Source organism: Vanellus vanellus (genome assembly GCF_965231255.1).
Source record: "Vanellus vanellus genome assembly, chromosome: 2".
NCBI classification, from domain to species: domain Eukaryota; kingdom Metazoa; phylum Chordata; class Aves; order Charadriiformes; family Charadriidae; genus Vanellus; species Vanellus vanellus.
The window spans coordinates 77,490,666-77,516,395 of record NC_138906.1 but is presented as its reverse complement, the minus strand read 5'-3'; the positions used below and the strand labels follow the sequence as shown (position 1 = coordinate 77,516,395).

Here is a 25,730-nt window from a genome sequence, read left to right as displayed (position 1 = left end):
TAATACAGTCTATAGCAAAAATAACTTAAATTTTAATCTTGCACATTCAAATTTTTATCTGAGTAATATATAACTTCTCATCATGTTTAAAGTGTGTTTTCGCTTGGCATATTTGCATTCCCACCAGCTAACAAAGACAGAGAAAGAAGTTGTTGTGTCAGATTTTGTATGCCCATTTCTTGATCTAGTACACTGGGATCTACTTACTAGTCTCACATTGCCTTTAGGATTATCCTGTAATATTTTTTTCATTTAAAGGAAGTACTGAATCTCTGTTAGAGATGTGCCTTAGTCTGCTTGTTGTCCACTTTATTGTTGGTTTGAAGTACTTTATCTGCAACTTTTTGGTAAAATCAAAGTAAAGGTGGTGATTATTAGAGACTCCTCTTCAGAGATATAATATTGGCCAAGAGGTGCCAATTTGAAGTAGTGAAAAAAGTTGTTTGGGTTTTTTTTGTTAATCCCCAAGCTAGACATGTTCAGAAGGAACGCATAGTCACTTCTTCCATGCCTCTCCATCTTGATGATCTATCTTTCCAATGGATAAATTCTGTCAAAGGTACTTTGTTGACTATTGGTATAAAAGTGTAACTTTGAGCACCTTCAGTTTGTCTGGTTTTAGCAATGGTTTATTGACTCTGAAAATATTCAGGGCTCTGAAGATATAATTAGTAAGTGACTGGGAAAGTCTCCCTCTTGGAGGAGGTATGTGAACTTGGTTATAGAAAAGGACTGGAAAAAAACCCAACCACCTCTTCATGGGGCATGTGAGAATCTGACTTTTTCCAGTATTCAATTAAAAAAACTCACCCAGCAAGCATATAACTAATTTTTTTTTCTCATAAGCTAATATTCACAAACAAAATTAAATTGTGCAACAGGATTATCACAGAATTTTCAGAGTTGGAAGGGACCTCTAGAGATCATCTAGTCCAACTCCCCTGCTAAAGCAGGATTGCCCAGAGCACATTACTCAGGACTGCATCCAGGCGGGTCTTGAAAATCTCTAGAGAAGGGGACTCCACAACCTCCCTGGGCAGCCTGTGCCAGTGCTCTGTCACCCTCACCGTAAAGAAGTTTTTCCGTGTATTTGAATGGAACTTCCTGTGTTCTAACTTGTGCCCATTACCCCTCGTCCTGTCACTTGGAACCATTGAAAAGAGCCTGGCTCCATCTTCCTTCAGCCCACCCTTGAGATATTTGTACGCCATAATAAGGTCTCCCCTCAGCCTTCTCTTCTCCAGGCTAGAGTCCCAGCTCTCTCAGCCTTTCCTCGTAAGGCAGATGCTCCAAGCCCTTAATCATCTTAGTTGCCCTTCGCTGGACTCGCTCCAGCAGTTCCCTGTCCCTCTTGAACTGGGGAGCCCAAAACTGGACACAGTATTCCAGTTGTGGCCTCACCAGTGCAGAGTAGAGGGGGAGAATGACCTCCTTCGACCTAATGGCCACACTCTTCCCTATGCAGCCCAGGATTCCATTGGCCTTTTTGGCAACAAGGGCACATTGCTGGGCCATGGATAATTTACTGTCTACCACAACCCCCAGATCCTTTTCCTCAGAACTACTTCCCAGCAGGTCCGCCCCTAACCTATACTGGTGCCTAGCATTCTTCCTCCCCAGGTGCAGGACCTTGCACTTGCTTTTGTTGAACCTCATTAGGTTCTTCTCTGCCCAGCTCTCCAGCCTGTCCAGGTCACGCTGAATGGCAGCACAGCCCTCTGGGGTGTCAGCCACCCCACCCAGTTTGGTATCATCAGCAAACTCGCTGAGGATACACTCTGTCCCCTCATCCAGGTCATTAATGAATATATTAAACAAAATTGGACCAAGTATTGACCCCTGGGGGACACCACTGATTACAGGCCTCCAACTAGACTCTGTGCCGCTGATCACAACCCTCTGAGTTCTGTCCCGCAGCCAACTCTCAATCCACCTCACTGTCACCTCATCTAGCCCGTACTTCCTCAGCTTCCTAATGAGGATGTCATGGGAAACAGTGTCAAAAGCCTTGCTAAAGTCAAGGTAGATGACATCCACAACTCTCCCCTCATCCAGCCAACCAGTTATAACATCATAGAAAGCTATCAGATTGGTCTCAAGCATGATTTACCCTTGGTAAATCCATGTTGACCACTTCCAGTAACTTCCTGTTCCTCAACGTGTTTGGAGATGACATCCAGAATGAGTCGCTCCATTACCTTCCCAGGGACAGATGTGAGACTAACTGGTCTGTAGTTCCCTGGGTCCTCCTTCTTGCCTTTTTTGAAGATCGGAGTGATGTCAGCCTTCCTCCAGTCCTCAGGCACCTCTCCTGTTCTCCATGACCGTTCAAAGACGATGGAGACTGGTCTAGCAATAACATCCACCAGCTCTCTCAGCACTCGCGGATGCATGCCATCAGGGCCCAGGATTATAGTTGAGAAAATATACCATTATGTAATCTAAAAGATGCAGTTAGTACTGCAGTAGACATACTATCTTTTCACTTTCCTCTTAGAAAAACCCAAAACAAGCAAACAAAAAAAACCCCTACTTTACAGTTCCTCTCCAAGTATAGCATGAAAAGTATCTACTTCATTAAACTAAAATAGCATACAGATGACTTGGAGTGGGTCACACTGAATCAAACACAATTCACTCCAGGATTTGTTAAAGATTGACCCATTGATTTGTTGAGGGGAAAAAAAAATTATAATTGTTCCTAAGTATTCAGTTCCAGTGTTGCATTAGTATAGTTACTCAATGTTCTTTACTGGATACAACTATGCCTGATTGCCAAGACATAATAGTTTGGGCCAGATTTTTTTTATATGGTGTTTCTGCATTAGCTTTCAAATAGTACTAGTGGGTAATGTAAAGGCAAATTTTGACAAGAACAGTTCTTTTTCTGAAAGGAAAGAAGAGGGAAAAGGCATTGATTTACCGTGTTTAAAAGCTAAGGTAAAGGCAAATCATTTCCCTGATGCAGTCTGAAACCTTCAAGCATTCCATCTGGAGATTGAAAATTTGACCAGAGTTGGGACATGTTGATGCCACAGATATATCTTATGCAAAGGACATTTTGGAAAAAGTTGGTTAAGAAAATACTCAGAAATTGGTTAGGAATAACATTAAGCATTTTCTGATGATGACTTTCCTGTGTTGCTAGTCCAGCCCACAGCTTCAAGACTGCAATTTTTTTTTGAACAATTGTACCTATTGAGCACTAGCAACTATTCCTTTCTTGATGCTCCCCCTGCTGTTACCGAGCAAAATGAAGAGGCTTCTGAATAAAATGCAGAGAGCACCTGATCTGGACTGTTGGGAAGATAATGCTTTTGGGTAGATGGAGTTGTTCATGGGGTGGATACCAATGCTGGTAGAAGATAAGATAGCTGCAAGGGAAGGAGCAGACTGGAACAAAAAGCTTGTGATGAAGACTGGTATCAAGCAAGGAACAACGGTGGAACAAGCGGGAATCCAGGACTGGATAAGCAAGGTAGAAACGTAAGTCAGGGTAGGATTTAGAAAAAGAATTAACACAGAAATGTATTGAAAGGGTTTATACAAACAAGAGACAGACTTAAAGTGCAAATAAAAGGGTAGAGAGGTCTGATACTTGCTAGATCAGTGAGATTACCAGAAGCTACAGTGTAATCAAAAAAATCCCCTCAGTCTTGCACTCTTGTCCTCTAGGGATGACAGTCTATTAATGTTACCAATCACTTTCTCTGCACAGCTGGCAGAAGTTACGTATATATTACTATATACTTATAGTAACACTACAGGCAATGCTACTTGCTATGTATAGGCAGTACCACTGAGAAACACAACAATGGCCTAAATGTTTTGCCTTGCCAATGCTGCCAGCATTGTTCCTTTTCAAGAGGAGGCTACAAAATCAAGGCTACAAAAGTCAAACTCTACAACGTCAGCCAAATGACTCAAATCTGTATAAATCTACTGTACAGAAGTTACATGTATATATTGCCAGTTCTGTTGTTGAGCCATGTAGACCAAACCAGTAGGAGAATTTTCTGGTTTCCATTCTGGTTTTTTGTTTGCTTTCTTTTCAATGTTGGTAAAAATTGTGTACAGAAAAAAACTACACAACGACAATCAAGTATAATCCAGTCTTTAAATAATAACACTTTCTCCCACATGGGTACACTTGACTTGCTTCATGAAATGAAGGCTTTTTTGGAAATAACACTGGGGATTGTATTACCTGGAGCTGTTACAGGCAAAAATCTATCCTCAGCTGTTACAGATTTTGAGAAGCGAGTGAAGCATAATCAGGGAGGGGAAAAAAATGTAGAGGCAGTATTCTCTCCCTGCCTCCGCAGGGTTTTCTGTGTCATGTTGATAACTCACTTAAGCATTTTTGTCTTTATCTTTAAAATGCCTTCTTTGACTCCTGTCAACTTGAGCATTCATGTTCAATTTGACTACCTGAAGTCTTATCTTATCCAAAAACCTTGACAATCTATTGGCAAATTCGCAGTCATCTGTCGTAAGTACTGGGGACAATACTTTCTTGCATCATATAATTTGTGGGGAAATAGAAGGGAAAATAGAAGAACGAGAAGAACTGTAATAAATGAACAGTTGTGTAGACAAAGTTAGAATGAAATTAGGAAGCCTGCCTTTTGAGCGAGCTTTGAAAAGTACATAATATTCTAAGTTTTGTACCATGTCTCTGTCAGTGTGGAAAAAGCATATGCCTTGCTTACTTGTCCTGTAATCATCAGATATTTATTTATACATATGGTTTTTGTTACAGTTATAAATATAAGGAAGGGCAAATTGTTTGCATGGGGCAAATTTTAATTTAGCCTATGTGCTAAAGCTTTTATTGTTTAGTTTTTCAACATACATGCTCTTTTCAATATGAAAGTTCTGACTGTCAGAAAGAACTTAAGCACAATGTAATTATAAATTTACCCCTTTATTTTGATCTAAGGTGTGACTGCTGGTGTTAGAAGGCAATATTATTAACTTAATTAGATTTATTGTTAATAAATAACTTTCATGTAAATTTTCATTTTAATTTCAATGTTGACTTCTGAGTCTTTACAACAAAGACTTCAATTTTAACATGCAGCAACAATGGAATCTAGTTTGGTTCTTTTTTCTTGTTTGAACCATTGTTCTAATTTAATCTACGGTATTAACAGAATTAAGAGATGAAAGGAATAATGGGAAACATAATGTTAATTGGTTGCCGAATATGTTTTTAATTTTTTTTTTCTTTTGTGTATGCTGGTCAATCTGCTAGTTCAGAGTACAAGGTTTTTTCGTTTGTATTCATTCTTCTCTCTTTTGGTAGTAGGTTGTGTTTTGTTAGGCTTTTTAAAATTCTATTTTAAATGCATATATTTTGTCTTAGGCACTTGACAAAATTAGGCTTTGTGATCTCTTCTGGATTCCAAGCCTATAGTCTTTTGGAGAGTGAACAAGGTGGTTGTGTTACTCTGAGTTTGGATAGCAAAGATTTCTGTGGATTGAAGTTTGTGCAGTACAAGCAAAAGTAGTTGTAGTATGTGGGCATTCAATCTTTTAGATTATTAATGTGAGATTTTGCGTGCAAATATTAAATTATTTTTAATAATGTGGCCAGTTTCATTGTATTTTGTTTGTTTACGTATACAACAATTACATAAATTTGAGAGCGTAGTAAGTGAGGTTTTATTTATTTTATTATTATTTTACCACACAAAAAGTGGATGTTCATTTATTTTTCTGAGGAACTCAGATATGGTGATCTCTCTTCATAAATTATTCTTTGAAATTCTGGCTGCTGTGCAGTCTAGCCAACATCCACAAAAGTACACAGCATAGAGATTTGCAGAGGCTAGTCCAACAATCTTTTTAAAATATGTATCTTCTGTTTCACTGGTGTTGTCACATATTGGTGGATGGTGGAGGGGTAGTATTTAAGATTTCACATTGCACTGAAAGTTTTCAGGTAATTTCACACTTCCAACTGAAAGTTGATTGTGTTTTTCTGATATTCATTCTGTACTTGGCATAAATTGAATATAGTAGACTTTAAATCTGAATTTCTTCTTATTTGGCACGTTAAGGGAGCATTGTTTGAAACCTTTAACATACATCAAATGCCACTCTTACAGTAAAAGATTAAGTGCGTCAGATCTGCTAAATCAGCTTTGATATACTTGTCATCTCTTATCTGTTATTTGTCTAATTTAAAAATCTAATAAAAAACTCCTAATGGCAATAGCCTGATGAAAAGGTACTCAACAGTTAAAACTGAAATATCAAAAGGCATATTTAATTTGTAGTTACACAGCGACATACTTGTCAACCCTAACTTTTCTTCTTTTGTTTAATTTGGGGCACCAGCACCCTGCTTACATGAAAGATGACAAGTGCATTTACATCTTAAAAACATTTGGATATAGTAAAATCTTTTTTTTTTTTTTTTTTTTTTTTTTTGAGAAATAGGCAATTACTTTTTGACTGAAATGTGCAAAATAGTTTGGTTTGAAATCTCTGTAACCCTTTAGATTGCTTCTAACACTTCAAATGAATGGCTTCAGAGTTACCTCACCAACAGATCTCAAACTATTGATGTCCTGTTTTCAGGAATTGTCTGTCTTTGTATGCTTTAGTAAGGCCAAATTCTGCTATTTTTATGAGGGATGTAACATGCCAGTTAGTCTTTGTATGTGAACAGGAAGAAAACAATGATGCTTTTGCAGTTCTATTGCGTATAAGAAATAAATGCCATAACATTAAAAAAAAAAAAGTGTTCTGCATTGGCAAATAAAGTTGCTAAAGGACTTGTCAACTGTGTAGTTATTTTCATCTAGCTACTGGAGTAGAAGGAGAGGGTACAGGCTGAAGCCTTACATGTCTTATAGCCTGCACATTCTTGCATTGTATGCCATTGTATTTCATTTTCTTGCAGCATTTCTCAGGTTGCAGTTTAGAGTGTACAGAGGGTTTAGCATTGGTAAGAGTGCCAACTTTAGCTACTGAAAAGGGAACTTTCCTTTAAGTGCTAGTAATTGCAGCAGCAAAGTGGTATTTTCTTTTCTGGCTCTTCCCCCCTCCCCCTCCTGCCCCTAGTAGGTAAGAATAAAGGATAGCTGGGTCTCTTTTCTACATCTTGGAAGAACTGAGCTCATTTGGGATGTGTGACAAAAAAAAAAAAAAAAAAGAGGAGGCCATGTAAACACAGGGCTGCACAAAAGGGAATCGGTGCTTGAAGAAACAGCTGTGTTTCTGTGTGTGCTGGTGTGTTGTGCCTTTGTGGAGAAACTTTTTGGAACACCAGAGTGTTCTTATACACAGTACTCTAAGTACTCCAGTTAAAATATGCAATTTTCCATTCAAACTAACTGCATTTGCAACTTACATTAGTAATTTGATATTTTGTCATTATAGTAAGGAAATATTAACTATTTTCTGTATCAACAATCACATTTTTATCAGGATGAGTTGAATTCAACATCCTTAAATGACCTGTTCAACCAGCGAGTGTAACAATTCATGTGTTGCATGACTGCAGTTCCTGCGTTTGATTTACTACACATAATTCTTTGACAAGTAGAATAATGTCCTATCATATCATAGCCTTGCGATTAAGTTTGTAAAAAAAAATAAATAAATAAATAAATAAAAAATAATTTGCTGCTCAAAAAATTTCACAAATTTCACTGCATGTTTCAAAATACCTTCATTTGTGTAATTTCATTTTAACCTCAGGTTTTTCTTCAATTTCACTTTCAGACATTCAGTTTTCATTACATTTCTCACTTCTGACACCAGTGAGATTTCTTTAATGGATTACATTGGTGTTTGAATTATAAATATTAAGGATCATTCTAGCTGGTGAAATGGAATGGACATTGTACCCTCGCTGTCCTTGGAAACAGTTGCAAAAGATGAGAACAGGAGAAAGAACCATTTCTCCAGCTTCCTGTAGTTTCTGCCAACAGGTTATCTTTAATTTCTGACTATTGTAGAAATCCCAGTAGAAAATGTCCTGGAGAGACTTTGCATTTTCTGGTCCCTGCCTGCCACGTACTGAGTTGTACTTGCACGTCAACTTTGTTAGATATCTTCTTGTGCTTCCACACACTTCTTGCATGCAAGATTTTCTCCTGCTAATTTTGGATTGAGTTTCTTGCTGGCTGGTCTCAGCAGACTCTAGACTTCACATGTGCAAGCATGCAGAAGTTCATCTGTAACTTAACTATTTTATTTCTTATGCTGCTTCTAGCTTTGCACGTCTTGCCTTCGCTCACCATTCAGCTTTACAGTGTTTTCTGTTAAGCTTACCAGTAGTTGTTTACTAGACTGTCACCCATATCTCTCCCAACTTTTATTTGGCTTTACCTATCAAACCCCTTCCTGCAATACATTGTGGCGTTTCTGTCTATGCTTTGCTGAAGACTATTAAGCTCCAGGAATTAGGCTCCAAAAACATTTTATCTTTCATTTTTCATTAAAAAATTTCACCTGTATTCTTCCCAAACTACAAAATTAAGTGGTCAGCAAACTTGTAAATTGCCTATTTAAAGCAGGGTATATTTTTAAAAAGGAAATAACAGGCTAGGGAAAAAAATCTTTCTCACCTGAAAATTTTGAAGACCTAAGACGTGTTAATGCCAACAATCTTCTTTTTGTTACAAGTAACCTAAATAAGTTTTTAGACCCTCAAGCAGACTTTTCAAAAAACACTTCAGCTATTTTAATATTATTTAGTATTTTTGTGACTGTCTGATAATAGCATCTGATCTCTGCGTTGCTCAAAGCAGAAAATTAATCAGGGAATGGAATCAATGATAATGCATAGAGAAGAAAGGGCAAGCATTTTTTTTTTGGTTTTTTTTTTTTTTTTTTCTTCTTTGAACACCCTGTATTACATGCGTGAATGAGGGGGTATCCACACAAGTTTGGTACTGTCCCAACCCGTTCAATAAAACATAAGTAGTAATAAATCGTGTCATCAGCAGAACAGTACTACTCAGTGGTCTAACTTGTTGGCATAGTGAATGCTTTCATGTTTACTTTGCATTTGATAAGCACAAATGCTGTCTTAATGTTTACTGTTTGGTTTACTGATTACTTAGGGTGTCCCAACATTACTGGAATGAGGCAGGAAACAGTTTGGGATCACTGGCAGGTTGGGTTTACAGGTTGGATTAAGTGAGTAGGAATGGATGGACGGAAAGGTGCAAGAGGAAGAGCTCAGTGGTGCTTTGGATGGGTTCGGGAGCCAGAACTGAAGACCGGGAAAGTGAGGGAGGTATGATAAGGTCATAGTATAAAAAGCCAAAAGCTTAGAACTGTAAAGCAATAGTCACTATTACTATTATTTCTTTTTATTTGATTACTAGTTTGATTATAACCCCCCCAAAAATTAAAACCTTGGTTGTGAATTAGGTGTTTGAGTGGGCTCCACGTTAGACTGCTCTGTCAATCATTACCCTTGGAAACTAGATTTTTATTATCTTGGTAATGCTCAAGGTAGTTCCTGCAGCAGTCTTTAACAAACTGAGGTGTAACGAAACAAATGGAGTAGGGAAAGAAAGTCAGATGAAAAGTAAAATTACCTGTAGTGCCAAACTGTGGTCTGGGGTCTGTATGAGCCTCCTTAGTTAAGCTTTTTAGCTTGGGCTGACTCTCTTCCCACAAAGATTTACTTCCACAGGTGTGCTCACTTGTAGATGCTTTGCTATTGCTCACGTAATATCCAGTTGGGTAGTGCTTGCTCCTAAAAGATCTTGGGAGTGCTCTTTCCTTGTACCCCTGAATTCTTTTAAAATCCTTTTGACGTTCTCTAGCCTGATCCCAAAGGCATTCGTGCTTGCGCTACTGTTGCATGGCTGTCAGTTAGGGCATGAGTAGCTTTCTGTATTGAGAACTAATTGTTTACTATAGAGCATTTATCTGCTGAGAGATTAAATACATTCTCGGGGTTATCTTGTTTTTTATTTTATATTTAAATATATTTGCTTGCTTGGAACAGTTGCATTTTACATGTTATATTGGCTAATGCATACAGTTACGTTTTCTGTTGTGAGCTTATCAGAGCTGCAGACTAGATCCGGTGGAAATCAAGGCATCCATTTTAAAAGTTGGGTTCCAGGCAGACTGATGCGGTCCAGAAACTCTGGGACTTTAAACTGTGGAATAGTTTAGTAGATCATATTGAAGCCATAGTTTCAGAAGACTGTGTGTGTGTGAGCACTGTGAGGTCAAGCAGCATTTACAGGCCACGATTAATATTTGGGAAGCTTTAAGGTGTTGTTGATACCTACTCGTAGGTGACTGTGGGTCTCATTTAAGGCTAATGGTTCATCTGTAGTGGAGGTTTGTCTGCTGCTTTTTGTAACTGAGTCATATCTCTAGCTCAGATTATAATGGTTCAGAGTCTTGTGCACGTTGTTTAAATGGGAAGTTCCAAGTTAGAACTTTGCTATTACTCTAAGTAAACTCAGCTGCATTAAAATTATCACTTTTCTGTGCAGGGAGCTGCCTATATGGTTTCTGTAATTCACACTGCTGTGCCTTAGAGAGTAGTTCTGTCATGTTATGTCCCTGAATGTGTGCAGTAGTTAAGGATGTTATAGTTGTTAACACTTTAAATACAGTGATGAAAAAACAGTCCCCAAGATGTACCTTGCCATTGGACAGCTAAACTGGCAGAGTAGGGAAAATAGCGGTCTACTCAACGCTTCAGTAACACTTTCTGCCCAGGGGTGTGTGCATGTTTTTAAGTTGAAAATTTTAGTGTAACCAAAAATCAACGCTTTCTATAGAAATTTCTATACAGAATTCAGCCTGGAGCATATTCGCTCTGTAGCCAAGTTACCAAGCCCTTGAACTCTTATTTTTTAAGTGAGAAAATATGATAAACTTCTAACAGTACAGCAGATCCATTGTAATAAAAAGCATTTCATTAGCTTAAAATTTCTTTACACAACGAATAGCAATTTAAACTTAATGAAACACTTAAACTTTATTGATGTGTGGATGAAATTATAGTGCTGGATTTGTTCAGCAGTTGAAGTAATTCAAAATTATTAAAATAGTTTACTTTGAACTGTGAAAAATCTTAAGCTTTCCAGTTATTGTGGGTCACTCCTGAGTCCAGATAGCTTCCAAATGTTAATTTTGGACTTGAACAAATTCTAAGGATCTATTGTTCAGGTCATGCAAAGACATTCTTCATTTCAAATCCATGCCCTTTTCAAAATGCTGTAGGGATTCAATGAAATTCGGAAGTGAAAAGCTGTGAAATAGTAACACTGGAAGCCAGTGCAAGTTCTCACCTTCGCTCTAATAAATAGGATAAATATGTGGTCTCAGTGAATACTGTATGTGCTTCACAACAATTTTTATCCTTTTTTTTTTTTTTTTTTTTTTTCCTGGCAATGTAGAGGGCAGTGAGGTGTTTTAGGTTTTTATTTGGTTGGTTTTGGTTTTTTACTGCAGTAACATCTCTAAAAGCTACTGTGGTCTGGTTCCAACTCACTGCTTATTTAAACAGACAGATAAATAAAATTCTACATAGAATTCAGGGGGGGTTGCCATAAATTTAAGGTATACTCTTGTGAGTAATTATTACTGATTTGCTGATCTACATGCATTTGACTGCAGTACATAATGTTTTAAATAAACACATTGGTAGAAGTAAGGACTAGCTGAAAGTCAAAATCACTTCTACATCTTCAAGGTCATCACAAGTTACTAAATCTGAAAAAGAAACTAGATTTTACCATAGAACTCAAATTTGAGAATTTGGTGAAATGAAGCAGAGCATGACCTCCAACAACATCTTCCAAAAAATCCACTGCGTCTGTAACCAAGGTCCCTGTCTTTGATCAGATCTTTCCCATGACACCATGGCTATGAAATACTGCTACCTATTAGTGTTTGCTTGTAAGCTAATACCCTGGCTTTGATTTTTTTTCGAGTTAAGAACATTCACAGACCTTTGCTGGTTCTAAAACTCTTGGGGGTTTTGTATTATATCTGTACCATACCTTTGAAAAAGTTATTTTGACCTGCTTGTTACCATTGTACTTTTGAGATAATTCAATAGAAAGAGCAACTTAAAAAAAAAATAATTAAAATCATTAATTGTACTAACAGAACTATACTGTAAAAGACAGGAAAATTGTGTATGTTATTGCTGCTAGTAATCTATTTGCTCAAAGACCATTTTTAAAGTTTACTTAAAAAAAACCTAACAACACTCTTTCAAAAAGTCCATGCTCTACTTCTGTTGCCATGTTTGCCTTCTCTTTTACTTACCAAAGTGTATCTGTCTTAACTCACTGCAATTAAGACAGGACGTGTTTCACTGGTGACTAAGATTTTTTTTTTCTATGACTTGAAGGTTAGACAGATGCAGGACATAACTGGACACTAAAATAATTAGTGTCTGTATTGCTCCAAATACTTTCTTTGTGAAATTAGTCTCTCTTGGATCAGTTGGCTTCAGTTTTCTCACTTCTTAGAATAATAATATTTGAGTGACAAGCGAAGTAAATTCATAAACATAGTATATCTCTAAGCCCATTCTTCATTTATGAAATTGCTGTCATTTTGCATATGACAGGCTATTATTATAGTACCAGTGACTTCAGGAATTATGAGAAGAACACACCATTTCCTGAGCAAGTCTGTGTTTTGAAAGGTTTTAATAATTTTAGGTTTTATAAAATCATGAAAGGACACCTTCAGGGTGCCTTAAAAATGATGTGTTTGAAAGAAATAAATGAATATTCTTGCAGACTATGCTTGGTTTGTGTTAATGAAAGGAAATATTGCTTGAAATTTTTTGATTCAACTGTTCTCAGTTTTGATAGAGAAGTTGATTTTTAGTATACCATACAATTAAAGAAGTGACTTGCTTTTCCCATTGAATAGGTCATTCTGTGTCTATGATGCATATAGCTGCCCTCTTTTATCTGTGAAACGCATCTTTTTAAATTGATGCTTCTTGCCATTACATAAAACCTCCTGTATGGGGATACCTGGGGGCAGTGTGAAGGGGTTAGTCTGTGATCCTGACTGACCCCTGCTGACACCACTGGATGTGTGACTGGCCATAATTAACCTGCACATACGTAAAGTGAAAGATGTGTCTGGGATTGGCAAGAACCACCAAATTTGATGAGTTATCACACTCAGGCTTTTGGAAGCCTATGTCAAAATTCGGAAGGGATACAATTGGTTTCTTTTTTTCCTAAGTGGCTCAGTTGCGAAGAATTTGGAAAATGCTTTAGGTAAGTGACAAGCAGGGTACAGTACTGAAAATTATATGAGTACCAGGCTTCAGGAGAATGCAGGTGCTAGTTTTACAAGATGATTATACTCTGGTATGTCCACCACCCACCAGCTGCTCTGTTCCACAGTTTCTCTATTTTTGTGAGGGGGGAAAAAAAAAAAAAAGAAAAGAAAAAAAAAAACAACAAAACAAAGAACTTTTAAGCAGCAGAGCAGTTTCTTGGTCAGCATACTCTATATTTCATGAGAAAACTGTTGTAGGCTTTTTTGAAAATATGTGCAATATATATACACTAAGCAGTCTGTCTCTTATGTGTAATGTTGTGTCTTGCTTCAGTGTTTCTCTTACTTACAGGCATTAGAAACTTAATGATCTGTGGCTAGAAAACAGCCATTAAGTTCCCAACACAGAAGGATCTCAGTCCTGCCTTACAAACTGCTAAAATCGGTAGGAATGTAGTCATACCAGGGACATGCGCCCTGTTGATTTTTCAGCACTTTACTTGTTATTAACATTGTATTTTATCAAAAGAAAACCTTTCAGCAGTAAAATTGTTCTTAGAGGAAATTTAGTGATAACAGAACTTATATACATAATTCTATGACTATTACATGCTGAAAATGATGGGCAGGAAAGGGGGTGGTAATTTGTTAAAACTTTACGAAATTTTCCTTGGGGAGAATGAAGCCATATTTGCTTAGAAAGCCATCCTACAGCCAATGGGTTGCTGGTAGCAGAAAAGTTCAGGTAGTACTGAGGCATGCCTAGATGTATTCACTTTCAAGTCAAGAAGGAGGATTTGTTACACTGGAGTACTGCATCGAGCTCTGGAGCTCTCAGCACAGGAAAGACATGGACCTGTTGGAGCGGGTCTGGAGGAGGGCCACAAAAACGATCAGAGGGCCAGAACACCTCTGTTGTGGGGACAGGCTGAGAGAGTTGGGGTCTTTCAGCCTGGAGAAGAGAAAGCTCCAGGGAGACCTTTTTGCAGCCTTTCAGTACTTAAAGGAGGCTTACAGGAAAGATTGGGGCAAACTTTTTAGCGGGGCCTGTTGCAATAGGATAAGGGGTAATGGCTTTAAACTAAAAGAGGGAAGATTTAGACTGGATATAAGGAAGAAATTTTTTACAATGAGGACGGTGAAACACTGGAACAGGTTGCCCAGAGAGGTGGTAGATGCCACATCCCTGGAAACATTCAAGGTCAGGATGGACGGGGCTCTGAGCAACCTGATCTAGTTGAAGATGTCCCTGCTTATTGCGAGGAAGGTTGGACTAGATGACCTTTAAAGGTCCCTTCCAACCTAAACTATTCTATGATTCTATATCTAAGAATCTCGCACATCAGTTTCATTCTGCAGAACCTATTTTTCCCACTCAGGGAGAAAAATGGTTTTGTTTTGGATAGTATATATTATGTTGCAGTTGAGTGAAATGTCTTTTCTCATAGTGCAATTGCTACTTTAAATATCAGATAGTTGTGATTATTTGATACTGTTGGGCTTTCCCTTAAGTCAAACATATATAGTCACTTAAATTCAACCAAAAAAGACTCAACAGCCCCAGCACTGTTAATGCTGAAGTAGAAACAGTAAGATCTTTTTTTTTTTTTTTTTTTAAGTGCTGCTAAATCTGTAGGGCAACACACTGTTGTCTAGGAAGTGTGTGTATTCCTACTCTGTCTCAGGTTTGTGTTCTTGGATTACAAGCGCATATTGTTTGGGCAACTGTGCATGTAGAGCACCGTTTAATGGCTGTAACTGTGCCGGACAATGCTGTTAGTACTTAAATGAGGACAACAACAAAAAGGCAAGTTTCTATAGGTCATATATCTCAAGTACTGGCCTCAGCTAAGGGTCATTGGTGCATTTGTTTACAAGAGGTAATTTTGGTGACCTGATAACCGGTGTATGCTTAGATAAAGAGGTATAGATGGCTGTAATCTCTGAAGGAGGTAATTTTTTTTTTTTTACATTAGTGGAGAGGCTTTTTGTTTGGCTTAGAGGGGTTTGATTTTTTTTTTTTTTTTTGCCTTTTGCTATTTATATTTTTTGTTACCAGATTAACGGTTTGAAATTTAGCTTATTCTGCAATAATTCAAGTAATCTGAGTCGTTATGGTTCAGTTCTCAGTATGGTATGCAGCATCCTTTGCTCATGACCTTCAGGTCTGGGTTGGTAAAAGACCCTTTACACTTTGTTACTGTATTTGATGGAAGAAATGAAAGTAAATAATCTCTTAACAAAACTCTTCTGGTAAAATGCATACATATCAAATTGGACTTCAGCTACCTGCACATCTTTTAAATATGAGATGCTAGCAAACATCTCTTCTTCCCAAGTGAAGCGCTATTGGGCTTCACGTTTCCTGTTGTAGTCTTTGGCCTTTACAGGTTTTGGTCTTTATCTTCTTAATGATAAAGCAGATCATATTCTGTCTCAAGAAGCAGTGGATTTTAATGTGTGTGGTAAGGATCAGAAAACAGCAAGTATTTGGATTGCAGACTTCTTCAGCTGTGCCTCAGATCCTTCTGGAAGGTTGGATGGAGTAGCAGAAAGCTCAGAACAGCTCAGCAGCTTCTTTTTTAAAGACATCTTACTTTGGGCTATGTAGAAGGGCACAGAACCAGTATTATTCTCTTGGTGTTCTCCTTTTGTTTATGCATGAACTTAGTCTACAACAGTATCAATCACAGTATTGGCAGTCTTTAGAGCTCTTGCTACTCTAAGCCAGCTGAAACACAGAAACTTTCAGGTTCTTTGAACATGACATAATTTCTATTGCTTGAATAAAAATAGTTCAAAAACTACAAGTAATTTAAGTCTTGAAAGCCTTCATGTTTAAAGTTTTTGCAAAGTAGTTTTGTGGCTACTTGTGTCAGGTCCTTCAAATGTCATTCACTGTGTTACATCACCATAATATCACGGCTGAAAGTAAGAGCAAGGCAACTAACTCAAAGATGTAGCACTCTGGCCTTCAGATCTCAATATTTAGCTAGGTCCTGACTCACGGATCAGGTTCTGTCCTCCCTTGCTTCAGGACCGCACTTTGTAACACAGTACAGATCTATTTCCCAGATAGGTTACCAGTAATGTCTTCGTTAAATTTCAGTTATTGATAGCAATGTTTTAGGTCGCTATTAGTTCTTACCACTTTTTCTCTGATTCCTAAGGCGCTGTATTATCTATAATTACCATGAGCTATGCAGATAAGAATTTCAAGGAAACATTAATCTGATTCACAGTTTAATTAGTATGGAGCTAGTAAGAACAATAGATTTATCAAAACATTTTCAGTTTTACCAAGAAAGACCTGCTAATGAGCTATAAATAGCACGCTTGTATCTATTTTTGTCAGTAGTCTAAGGACTGACTTAGGACAAATGGGTTAAAAAACAGGAAATGTGGTTAAATAAGTGGGTAATCTCTCCAGAGAGTTTCCAGTTTGCCTACACGTTCACATTTTCTTCTGAATGCACTCTCAAAACAACACTAAGTACAGTACCTTGAAATCCATCTCCGTTTAAAGGAGGGAATGTTTCCAGCAACAGCAGGAAGTGGCCTAGAGAAAAATTTTACATTCTTAGTTAAATTCAAACAAGGTTCTGGAGTCACTGTCTGTAAGTGGTTTTTTTTTCTGCTCTAATAGCATTGGAGCAGTTGTATGACATTTCAGTTGGTTCAGGTGTGTCACATGAATTCATAAGTCTGTGAATGCTGTAATTGTATCTTCAGTTCTAGATTAGTTTTAAGTAATTACTTTCCTCCAACTTTACCCTTTCTTTTACATGGGGCTGTTTTTGTTAATATATGATGCATGTGTTTTTTAAAAATATGTATAATCATGTTTGAAGGTAGTAAAAATAGTGTTATTTATCAGGCTGCATAAATCTTACTGTGAAGTAAGGAATTTACTGAACGTGATGATGTCCATTTAATTCTCTAAGAGATGGCATCCGTATTTCTTTCTTTGGACAAAGCAGATGCAATATCTAAATGAAAGCCATTCTTTGCACTGCTCATTATTTGGTTTTGACAGCTAGTAATTATTAGCTTTTTAAAAATCAAATTGAAAATGTTTTGTGAGTCAAAACGAGGAGGGAATATAATAAGTAAATAAATAGCTTAAGCGGTGGTAAAGGTTATGACCTGGTGAAGTTCTGTTTTTAGAGCTACAGCCAGATATAAGTGTTCGGCTCTTAGCATCCTATAAACAGTTTTCTGAACATGTTTTTATCCAGGGCAAACAACAAAGCATGATAGCAAATACATCTTTTAGTAATTAGAAAGAAACAAACCGGCTTGTCTAGCTACCTTAATATAGAAAACAGGCCAGTGGTAGTACCGGTATTTGAAGCTGGTTTCCTATCAACTGTCTTTGAAGGGAGAAACCTTCACGCTGTTGTAAAGAGTAGAGGTGAGCTGCTTTGTTATGTCCATGGGGAAATTCCAAGTCACGTCTCTACTTTCTTCTTTTACCTTTTTTTAAAACATCTGTGAGGTGTCAGGTTAGATGATATCACTGTGTGGGTGGGGGCGCTTCAGTAAAATAGCATGACATACTCATGTACCAGTGCTGTAGTTCATTAAAGGCTCATGTCTGCAAAAAAGTCAGGTTTCTGTCTATTCCACGGTTAAGAGACCGTCTTGCAGAGTATAGGCTTCTTGGAAATTAAAACACTACTTTTCTAAACGAGGTATTACATTCATTGTAGTAATTGCAACTAGTAGCTAGCTTTTAAAATTATTTCCCAGAAACATTAAATAACTTAGCACATTTTCTAATGAGACGAACACAGTTTGTTCTCGAAACATACAGTTTTCACTCATAATGGAATTTTAATTATTTCTCTTAATTCCTATGTTTGAATTAAACAGGCTGTCAGTCACATTACATTTGCCCTGGCTATAAATGTTAGATTTCTAAATAGTTTTGGGGGACAACAGCTTTATTTAAATGCATTTCATGTAGCCTCAGGCATGCTCTTGGTCCTCATGGGTAGCAGGTGTCACCCTCTTCTTTCATGCCATCCTGGGCACTTAATTCTAAATCCAAATTACTTGTATAATTTTTTTTTTTCAAATCCAAGTTAAGTGATCTGAAAGAGTCAATAAATAAATTTATTCCAAATAGCTTCACGATAGCAACAGAATGTAAAATATTTTTTGCTGTCCATACTTCATAGTTATGTAGCCTGAGTCTCTGAAATATTTTACATGTAAGGTACATTGTAGCTCATGTTTATTTGGAATCCCGCATACCAAAAATAAAAATATTTTAGTGTGCATTATAATTTTCACTTTCAGTCTCTGCCTCCTCTTGTTCATTTCTTGGGATAAGGTAGTTGATAGAGCTTTGTAATGCTCTGGGAGGTGTCAGGCAGTCATCCATAAGTATGGGAAGCCTAGAGCTATTCTATAGATCTCTTAAATTAAAACTTGTGCACCAAGGTATGTCTGCAGAGATTTATTATTTTTTTTTAATTCCTCTAGCAAACTTTGCATGCAGACAGTGCTCACTACTTTGCTGACCTGCTGCAACCTCAGACAATGTTTCACTTTTTAGTGCCTCTTCCCCCTCCCACCCATTCTGTCTTACCTGTTTGTATTTTTAGTTTTCAAAAAGAGATTACTTGATTTTAGTCGGAAGTTATGGGTTAGGTTAGATCGAAAAGTGAAATTCTGTGGTATGTGTTGGGCAATTGGGCAACTTGGCTTGTCAGGAGGCATCTATTTAACCTTAAAATCTTCGAGTAGGCTGCACGGGGCAGGACAGTGCCCACTTGGTGTACTGCATAGCACAGTCTGTTTTTCCAAGAGCTGCAGAAATACAATTAATAGGCTGCCATCTCACAGGGTATCCTGCTAGCCCATAGTACTTCTTTTCTAACATGTGTTTCTTGGAAGAAAAAATGTCCTGACCACACTGGAAGTCATGCTAGAATAATTGTAGTTAAAGCAGTTGTTAAATATTGCTATTGCTTCAGCTGCGATGCAGCCAGCACCTAGAGGAAATGTAACAGTTAAAATCGACTGTTTAAAGAAGTTACATGGCTTTGTGGATACCATTCATTAGTTTCTTTTTTAATGTGCGCTACACAGCACTGATTAACGACTTGCAGTAGACGTGTGCAGTTTTTTTCCAGCAGTTTCATATAGCAGATAAAAAGAAACTTAGAGAAGAGCTGCAGGAGCTTAACTGACATAGAGTTTAAAACACTTTGTGTGTGACTTGCTGTAAAGTTTGGCACACTGTATCTGAAACTTGGAGATGAACGTACCCAGTATCGATTCAGTTAAATCTGGCAATAGAGTGTATTGTGATTGTAAAGAATATATGTATCAAATAATTTAAAAAGCTGGTGCTTTCCTTAGAACAGAGCAGATGAAATAATACATTTTTCCATTTATCCTCCTTTAAGGAGTGTTATTCCTAAATTCTCTGTCATCATAAGCAGATGAAATGTCCAGGAACAGTCAAGTATTGGTGCTGTGCAGCTAGGTGTGTAAAATATTAGTGTCTTTGGATCACCAAATTGTTTGTTGTTATTTTTGAGGAAAGTTTTTATTAAAAAGCAATCAGGCAAAAAAAGTTTTCAAACTGTTTGACTGTTACAGGCATAACTCACCAAACAGAACAATAAATGGTAAAAATATTGCATACAATTGGATGGGTTTAAAAGTTTTTGAAATTTCAGACTCCCAGGCATCAATTTTCCTAGCTCTACCAAGTCATGTTCAAGCCTCAAGGCCAACAAATTTAGTACTCTCTTTACAGAGGCGCTAAGAAACATTGCTACCACCAGCAGCAGTTGCTTGCCCATGCAAGTACTGACCTCCTACAGAGGCCAGAATGCTCTCTGTTGTTTCCTAAATTGGTGGCTCTGTGCCTAGCCAAGACTCATTTCTGTTTTGATCCCTCAGAGCTTAGGTTTCTAATAAGCCAGTCAACTCAGTCTTGAAGGAGGACTGGTAGCTTGGTCAACATACAAAGAACCACTCGTTCATCTTTGGTGAATCCTTCTTTCTTTGCTTTTCAAAAAAACTGCAAATTGAGTGGCAGCTGTCAAACTGTAGAACTTCCTGCGGATGGCTTTGCTAACTCTTCTGCAGAAGAGCAGCAGCTTTTAATATTCCTGCTTGACTTCCATTTGACTATGAATTTGCCTCAGAACTCTTTTTCTTTTGACCCTCACAGCCTCTCATCCTCATGTCTGGTGTGGTTTATTACTGTTGAGCAGAGGTACCTGCTGCCACCACCTACTTTTTCTAAACAGTTCTGTGCTTTTATCCTCCCCTCCTCTTTGCACAACAGGTAAGCTGAAAGGCTTGTTCAGCGGGAGGCAACAGCAAGGTTAGCTTCCCAGTTGTCCATCTCAAATGAGGTTCCAACCTCACAAGAGTAAAAGTGTGTTGAACCCAAGCTGCCTGGGTTAAAATTTCCTGTGTGTTTCAGTTGTCCTAGCTGAACTTCAGTTCATTCTTTGAACTCTTGAGTCTGCGGAAGATGTAAAAATATTTGACGCTCATATCCTCTCTCTATATATCAAGTTATTCTAGAAGGACTGGGACCTTTTGAAGACCTGTGTTGGCTTCTGGCACAGACATATGAGTTCAGTTTTACTGTGTGTGCAACTTTTGCTTCATTTGTGCATGCAAGTTTTTGTAGCTTCTTTGTGTCTTAAAATTACGCATATGGTATTGCAGTTCCAGCTCTTGCATGCTTATTCAGTCACTTTGGAGGTTTCATAGTAGAATGCTGTCATCTAAGTACTTGGGGGAAACATAGCTCTGAGAACTACATGTGGGACAACTGGTAGCACTGCACTGTCTGAAGATCTCCAGAATGACTCCTGCATTGGCAAGCTAGAAGTTTAGTTTCTGTTGCTCCTCAGAACCACAAAATTTTTTCCCTTCTGCTTTTCCCATAGTTCACACAGTCATCTTTGCTACAGCTTTATGATATTCTTAAAATTGCTTGTAAGTGTAGACTTTCTGACAGATTTAATTTGTAAAAAATAAAATTAAAAAAAAAAAATAGGTGATGTAAAATGGAGATTAAATTTAATGGATAATTTTGTTAAATGTTTCACCAGTACAAAATACAGTGGAGGACCCAAAATTGGAAGACGCTATTTTAATGTTTCTGTCAGCCATTGTGATAGTTGATGGCTGAAACTGTCCTTCATTTTTGTCTTAAGTCTTCCCATCCATTTTTCTTTAGAGCATTACTGGGTCTTTGTTAGTGGTGGATAGAATTCCAGCAAGTCAGAGTCTTTGGTGTTAAGAATGGAGTGGGAGTGGAATGCATTTATGCTGTAACAGAATAATAACATTTTCCTGAGCGAAATCGCAAGGGCTTGTTGAGACTTTCTTTAACAAATTTCTGTCAGAAGCTATAGAAAGGCATTGTATTTGTGCTTCAATATGCTAAATAAGAGATATTTTCAACTTAAGAATGTTATGTTTCACTTGATTAGCCTAATAGTTGCAACCTACAGTTATATGGTGCATTAGCTTTCAGTGCTGTATAATAGGACTGGCAGTATGGTGTCCCAAAAACTGTAATTGCGTGGGCTGCTGAACGGTTGTAGAGAAAGCTGCACAAAAATTCTATTCTAGACAGAATTTTTTCATTTTTAAATGAATTTCACAACAAATTCACAGTTGGATGCCACTGCTTGTATTTCCAGTGAATCATACTCCAGAAAAGTAATACTTTGCTTCAACAAAGCCTGCCACAAACAGTGCAGTGATATAAATCAGAAATTGGATATTTTTTAATTGTGATTTTTCAAAATATAGCACTGTTATTAAGTGTGCCTGCAGGTCCTGACATTCAGATATGTTTGGCTTTGTCTCCACATGCAAAAATGAAAATCCTTCACAAATCAAACAAAAAGGGCTGAGGGGAAATACTCTTTTTACTTATGCTCCATACATGATAGGAAATTGACTCCCTGACAGCAATGTTGGTTACAGCACTACATATTTAATAGCATAGTCAGAGCAAACCTGTTACATGGTTACCTTTAATCTCCAGCCTAAGTTTACTGATGGTCAATTCATGTATACCTTTCTTTCTTATGCCAGTATTGTTCTTCAGTTTAGCTTGTTCTCCCTTCTCTCCCTGTCTGGTTCCACTTACTGGCATTTTTGGAGTGCGATTGCATCTTCTTTCCATCTTCAGTTTGTTTAGCTTACCAAGACAGAGTCTTTTAGAAAATTAGATGCTGCAATTAAGGCAACTACAGTTTCATATACACAGGCTGTCTCTTTAAACTGCATAGCTTTGCACAGTTTGTGCTGAATTATCTGCTCTTAAATTGCAAAACCTGTGTAAGAAACTAAGGAAATACTTGAGCTTGTGCAGAGCCCTCTGATCCTGCGGTCATAGCGGGACTGGACCTGCTATGAAGGGTCAGGAACACTTAATTAGTGCTACTGGTATTGCAAGAAATAATTTCCTTTAAGCTGTCAGTTCACCCATTTCTCCTTGTACGTGGTACAAGGATACAAGATAAAACATGTCTGCTTATGCCCTTTCACTGAGGTTTAAGTTGTTAATTTTATTGTGCTGCTGGGATGGGCTGGCAATATGCAATACTAAGCTATTGTCACTTCATTTTTACCATAGGTTCCATCTCAATTCCATTTAGTCAAGTCATTCTGGATTCTTCAGTTAAAAAATATAACTGATCATTTTATATCTTAGCTGTGCACCGCTAGACAATGGTATTTAACATAGAATCGTAGAATCATAGAATGGTTTAGGTTGGAAGGGACCTTAAAGATCATCTGGTTCCAACCCCCTGCCGCGGGCAGGGACACCTTCCACTAGACCTAGGTGTCCACTAGACATCTGGTGCTAAAGTTGCTGACATTAGTATTTCATGCTTATAGAACTTAACGGTACCTGGTCACGGTAACTCAGTGACTGACTCTTTAAGAAATATGTTATGGAAGGTTTCCACAGGCATAGCTGATAGGCAGCTTTTATTAGCACAGTCAAAAGTTGTTTAATTTTGGTGCTAGCAGCAGACAAAATTAGCAGTTCCTATCCTGAGCCAAGTTGCATGAATGCACGAGAAGAGGCACATTACCTCAGGAGCTTAGGTGGGATGGGTGGGAAATGAGGATTCATCCTTGGAACCACATCACCCTCTTACACAACCCACCAGCTTCGGTCTCCATACATTCCAGCTTTTCACTCACCCCCTTGATAACACTGCTTCCCAGCTCAGCCAGCTGGCCTCCTCTCTGCAGGACACACACCTGCCCTCTCTGTTTGACATAGCAGCCCCTCTCTGTAGTTTCATTATGGCTCCCCAGATCTACCAGGGTTTGAGGTGCTTCATTAGCAGTTGGTTAGGGCAAAGAAATGCTGCTTAGTTCACGAGTAAAACTTTGATTGACTGATGGACACGCTCTGGCAGTGCTCACGTGTCCATAGAGAAGGTAGACCGTCAAAGTCTTAATCTTGCGTGGCATTTGTACAAAAGTAAAAACATGCGATGTCCACCTAAAAAGATCTTACTGTCACAAGATGAGGCTGGTAGGCAGCCAAAAGCTGAATACTGCACAGGTTTTCAGACCAAAATCAACACTTTGCATCCTGAGGTTAACTGCAAACCAGCTCCCAAATTCACCCTGTACCTCTTGATGAGATTTGGATACCACCGTTAGGTGCCTGGTCAAGTTGTATGTGCTTGTGGGATGTGATACAAATTTGTCCTTTGTGATACAAAGTCTGCAAAGGATTTAAACTGGGGCAGAGTGAAGTAGTAGAAGGAAAACAGTAGAAGAGGAAAAAGGAAGGGGGTGTTGCATTTCCACATATACCTGTGATCTTTTGGTGTGGTTCAAGTACTGGTGTGTAGCATTCTTACTTTGTTTTGCATGTTACAGAGGAGGAGAAAAAAAAAATGGTTTCATAAAATTTCTGATATTGCTCTATTCCTCCCTCCCTTCCTTTCTTGTTGCAAAAAATTACTAACATAACAAGAAATTATGAAGTTGCAACCTAGCGTATTCTGCTGTTTGAATTGTCATTGGTTATAGTTGAAATGGAAAGAGTGACTGAGAGTTTTCAAGGAAAAGAATAAACATAGCGAGAAGAGGCATTAGAGATGTTTTGGAATGTGTGGAGAAAGGCTTGTATTTTTCTTTACTTTTTTCAGTTATTTGCATCTCTTTCAGAGTGAAAATAGAACATTCCTTCTAAAAAGGTTTTGATTCGTTTTTATGTTCAGAAACCAAGCTGCTTCTAGTGAGAACAGTAAAATCTCTGATGCTTGACTCTGCTGTGAACTTTTGAAACAGATACTGTCTTGATACACAGAGCTCAGCTACATCCCGATTTCAAATTCAAACAACAGTTGCTGTTCAACATCTCTCCCTCCGCTTTCCCCCAAGCACCCTCACTTCCAAAAGGAGACCCGTGGTGCCCTCCAGGAAGCACCACCCAATCTGAACTCCGGGCTGCATCATGTTGCACAGTGTAGACGCAGTCAATGAACGTGTTTGTACTTCATGCAAGGGGGGGTCCTGTCATCCTTTCGTCCTACTCATAAAATGTTTGTCCATAGTTGTCTAAGTAGGAAAGAACAAGTGTCTCCTTTGTTAGATCTTGAGGCAAGTTGTGGAAGCAGTGGTTAAAAAAAAATGAGCGCACCTGAGATGGCAGTTGTGAGGCACTACTCTCTTCTCCCGTAGAGTAATTCATTTTAATGATCTCGGGTAACTCCTTTTAAAGCTGTCTTTCATAGCAGGATTAAGTTGTTGTATGGCTGTTATCTGAGGAAAGGTGGAGCAAGTAAGATGAACCGATTAAAGGTTCACTTGGTAATTTTTATAACAGCAGCCTTAATCACACTGTGATCTCTGAGCTGTGTGGTCTCACCAGTCTTTGTCCGTGATTCTGATCTTTTACTGTTGATTGAATATACTGAGGGGAGCGATGGGGTCATTGCAGTTTCTCTGATTCATGCTTGAGTAATTGAAATCAGAAGCTCAGGTCTTGTGGATCAGTAACTCTCTCATTACTGTGTGATGCATTTCCAATATATATGCATACTTTAATGAGTTAAATGCTTTCTAATTTGCCTTTGCCTACAAAGTGAAGTGCCCAGAAAAGCAAATGGGGCGATTTTAGATTTTTTGCCTATTTTAGGTCTTGCACAATGGGAGTACAGGTCTGGGAAGTGACTGCAGAATTACAGCAGCGCAGGGGACTAAGAGGCTGGCCTAACTAAAGCATACCCTGCTGGATGTCCTTCTGTTTAGAATTTTCTTTACAGTATGAATTGATAACCATTTCATATGCTTGGTAAATAAAATGCTTATTTGATTTCTCCACCCTCCCCAAGAGGAAATTTCTACTAAGGCATGACATCTCCTATATTCCTGCCATGAGTAATATCTTCTGAACCGCTTTCAGAGAAACAAGAGTCCTTGCTGTTTCTATCTCTACTAATAGT

At 38.0% G+C, this 25,730-nt stretch overlaps 1 protein-coding gene across 1 annotated transcript in view; it reads left to right on the top strand.

Annotated features, from left to right (window-relative positions):
* EXOC2 (exocyst complex component 2) overlaps nt 1-25,730 on the top strand; it is a 133,350-nt gene that overhangs the window by 95,668 nt on the left and 11,952 nt on the right. The window lies entirely within an intron of this gene.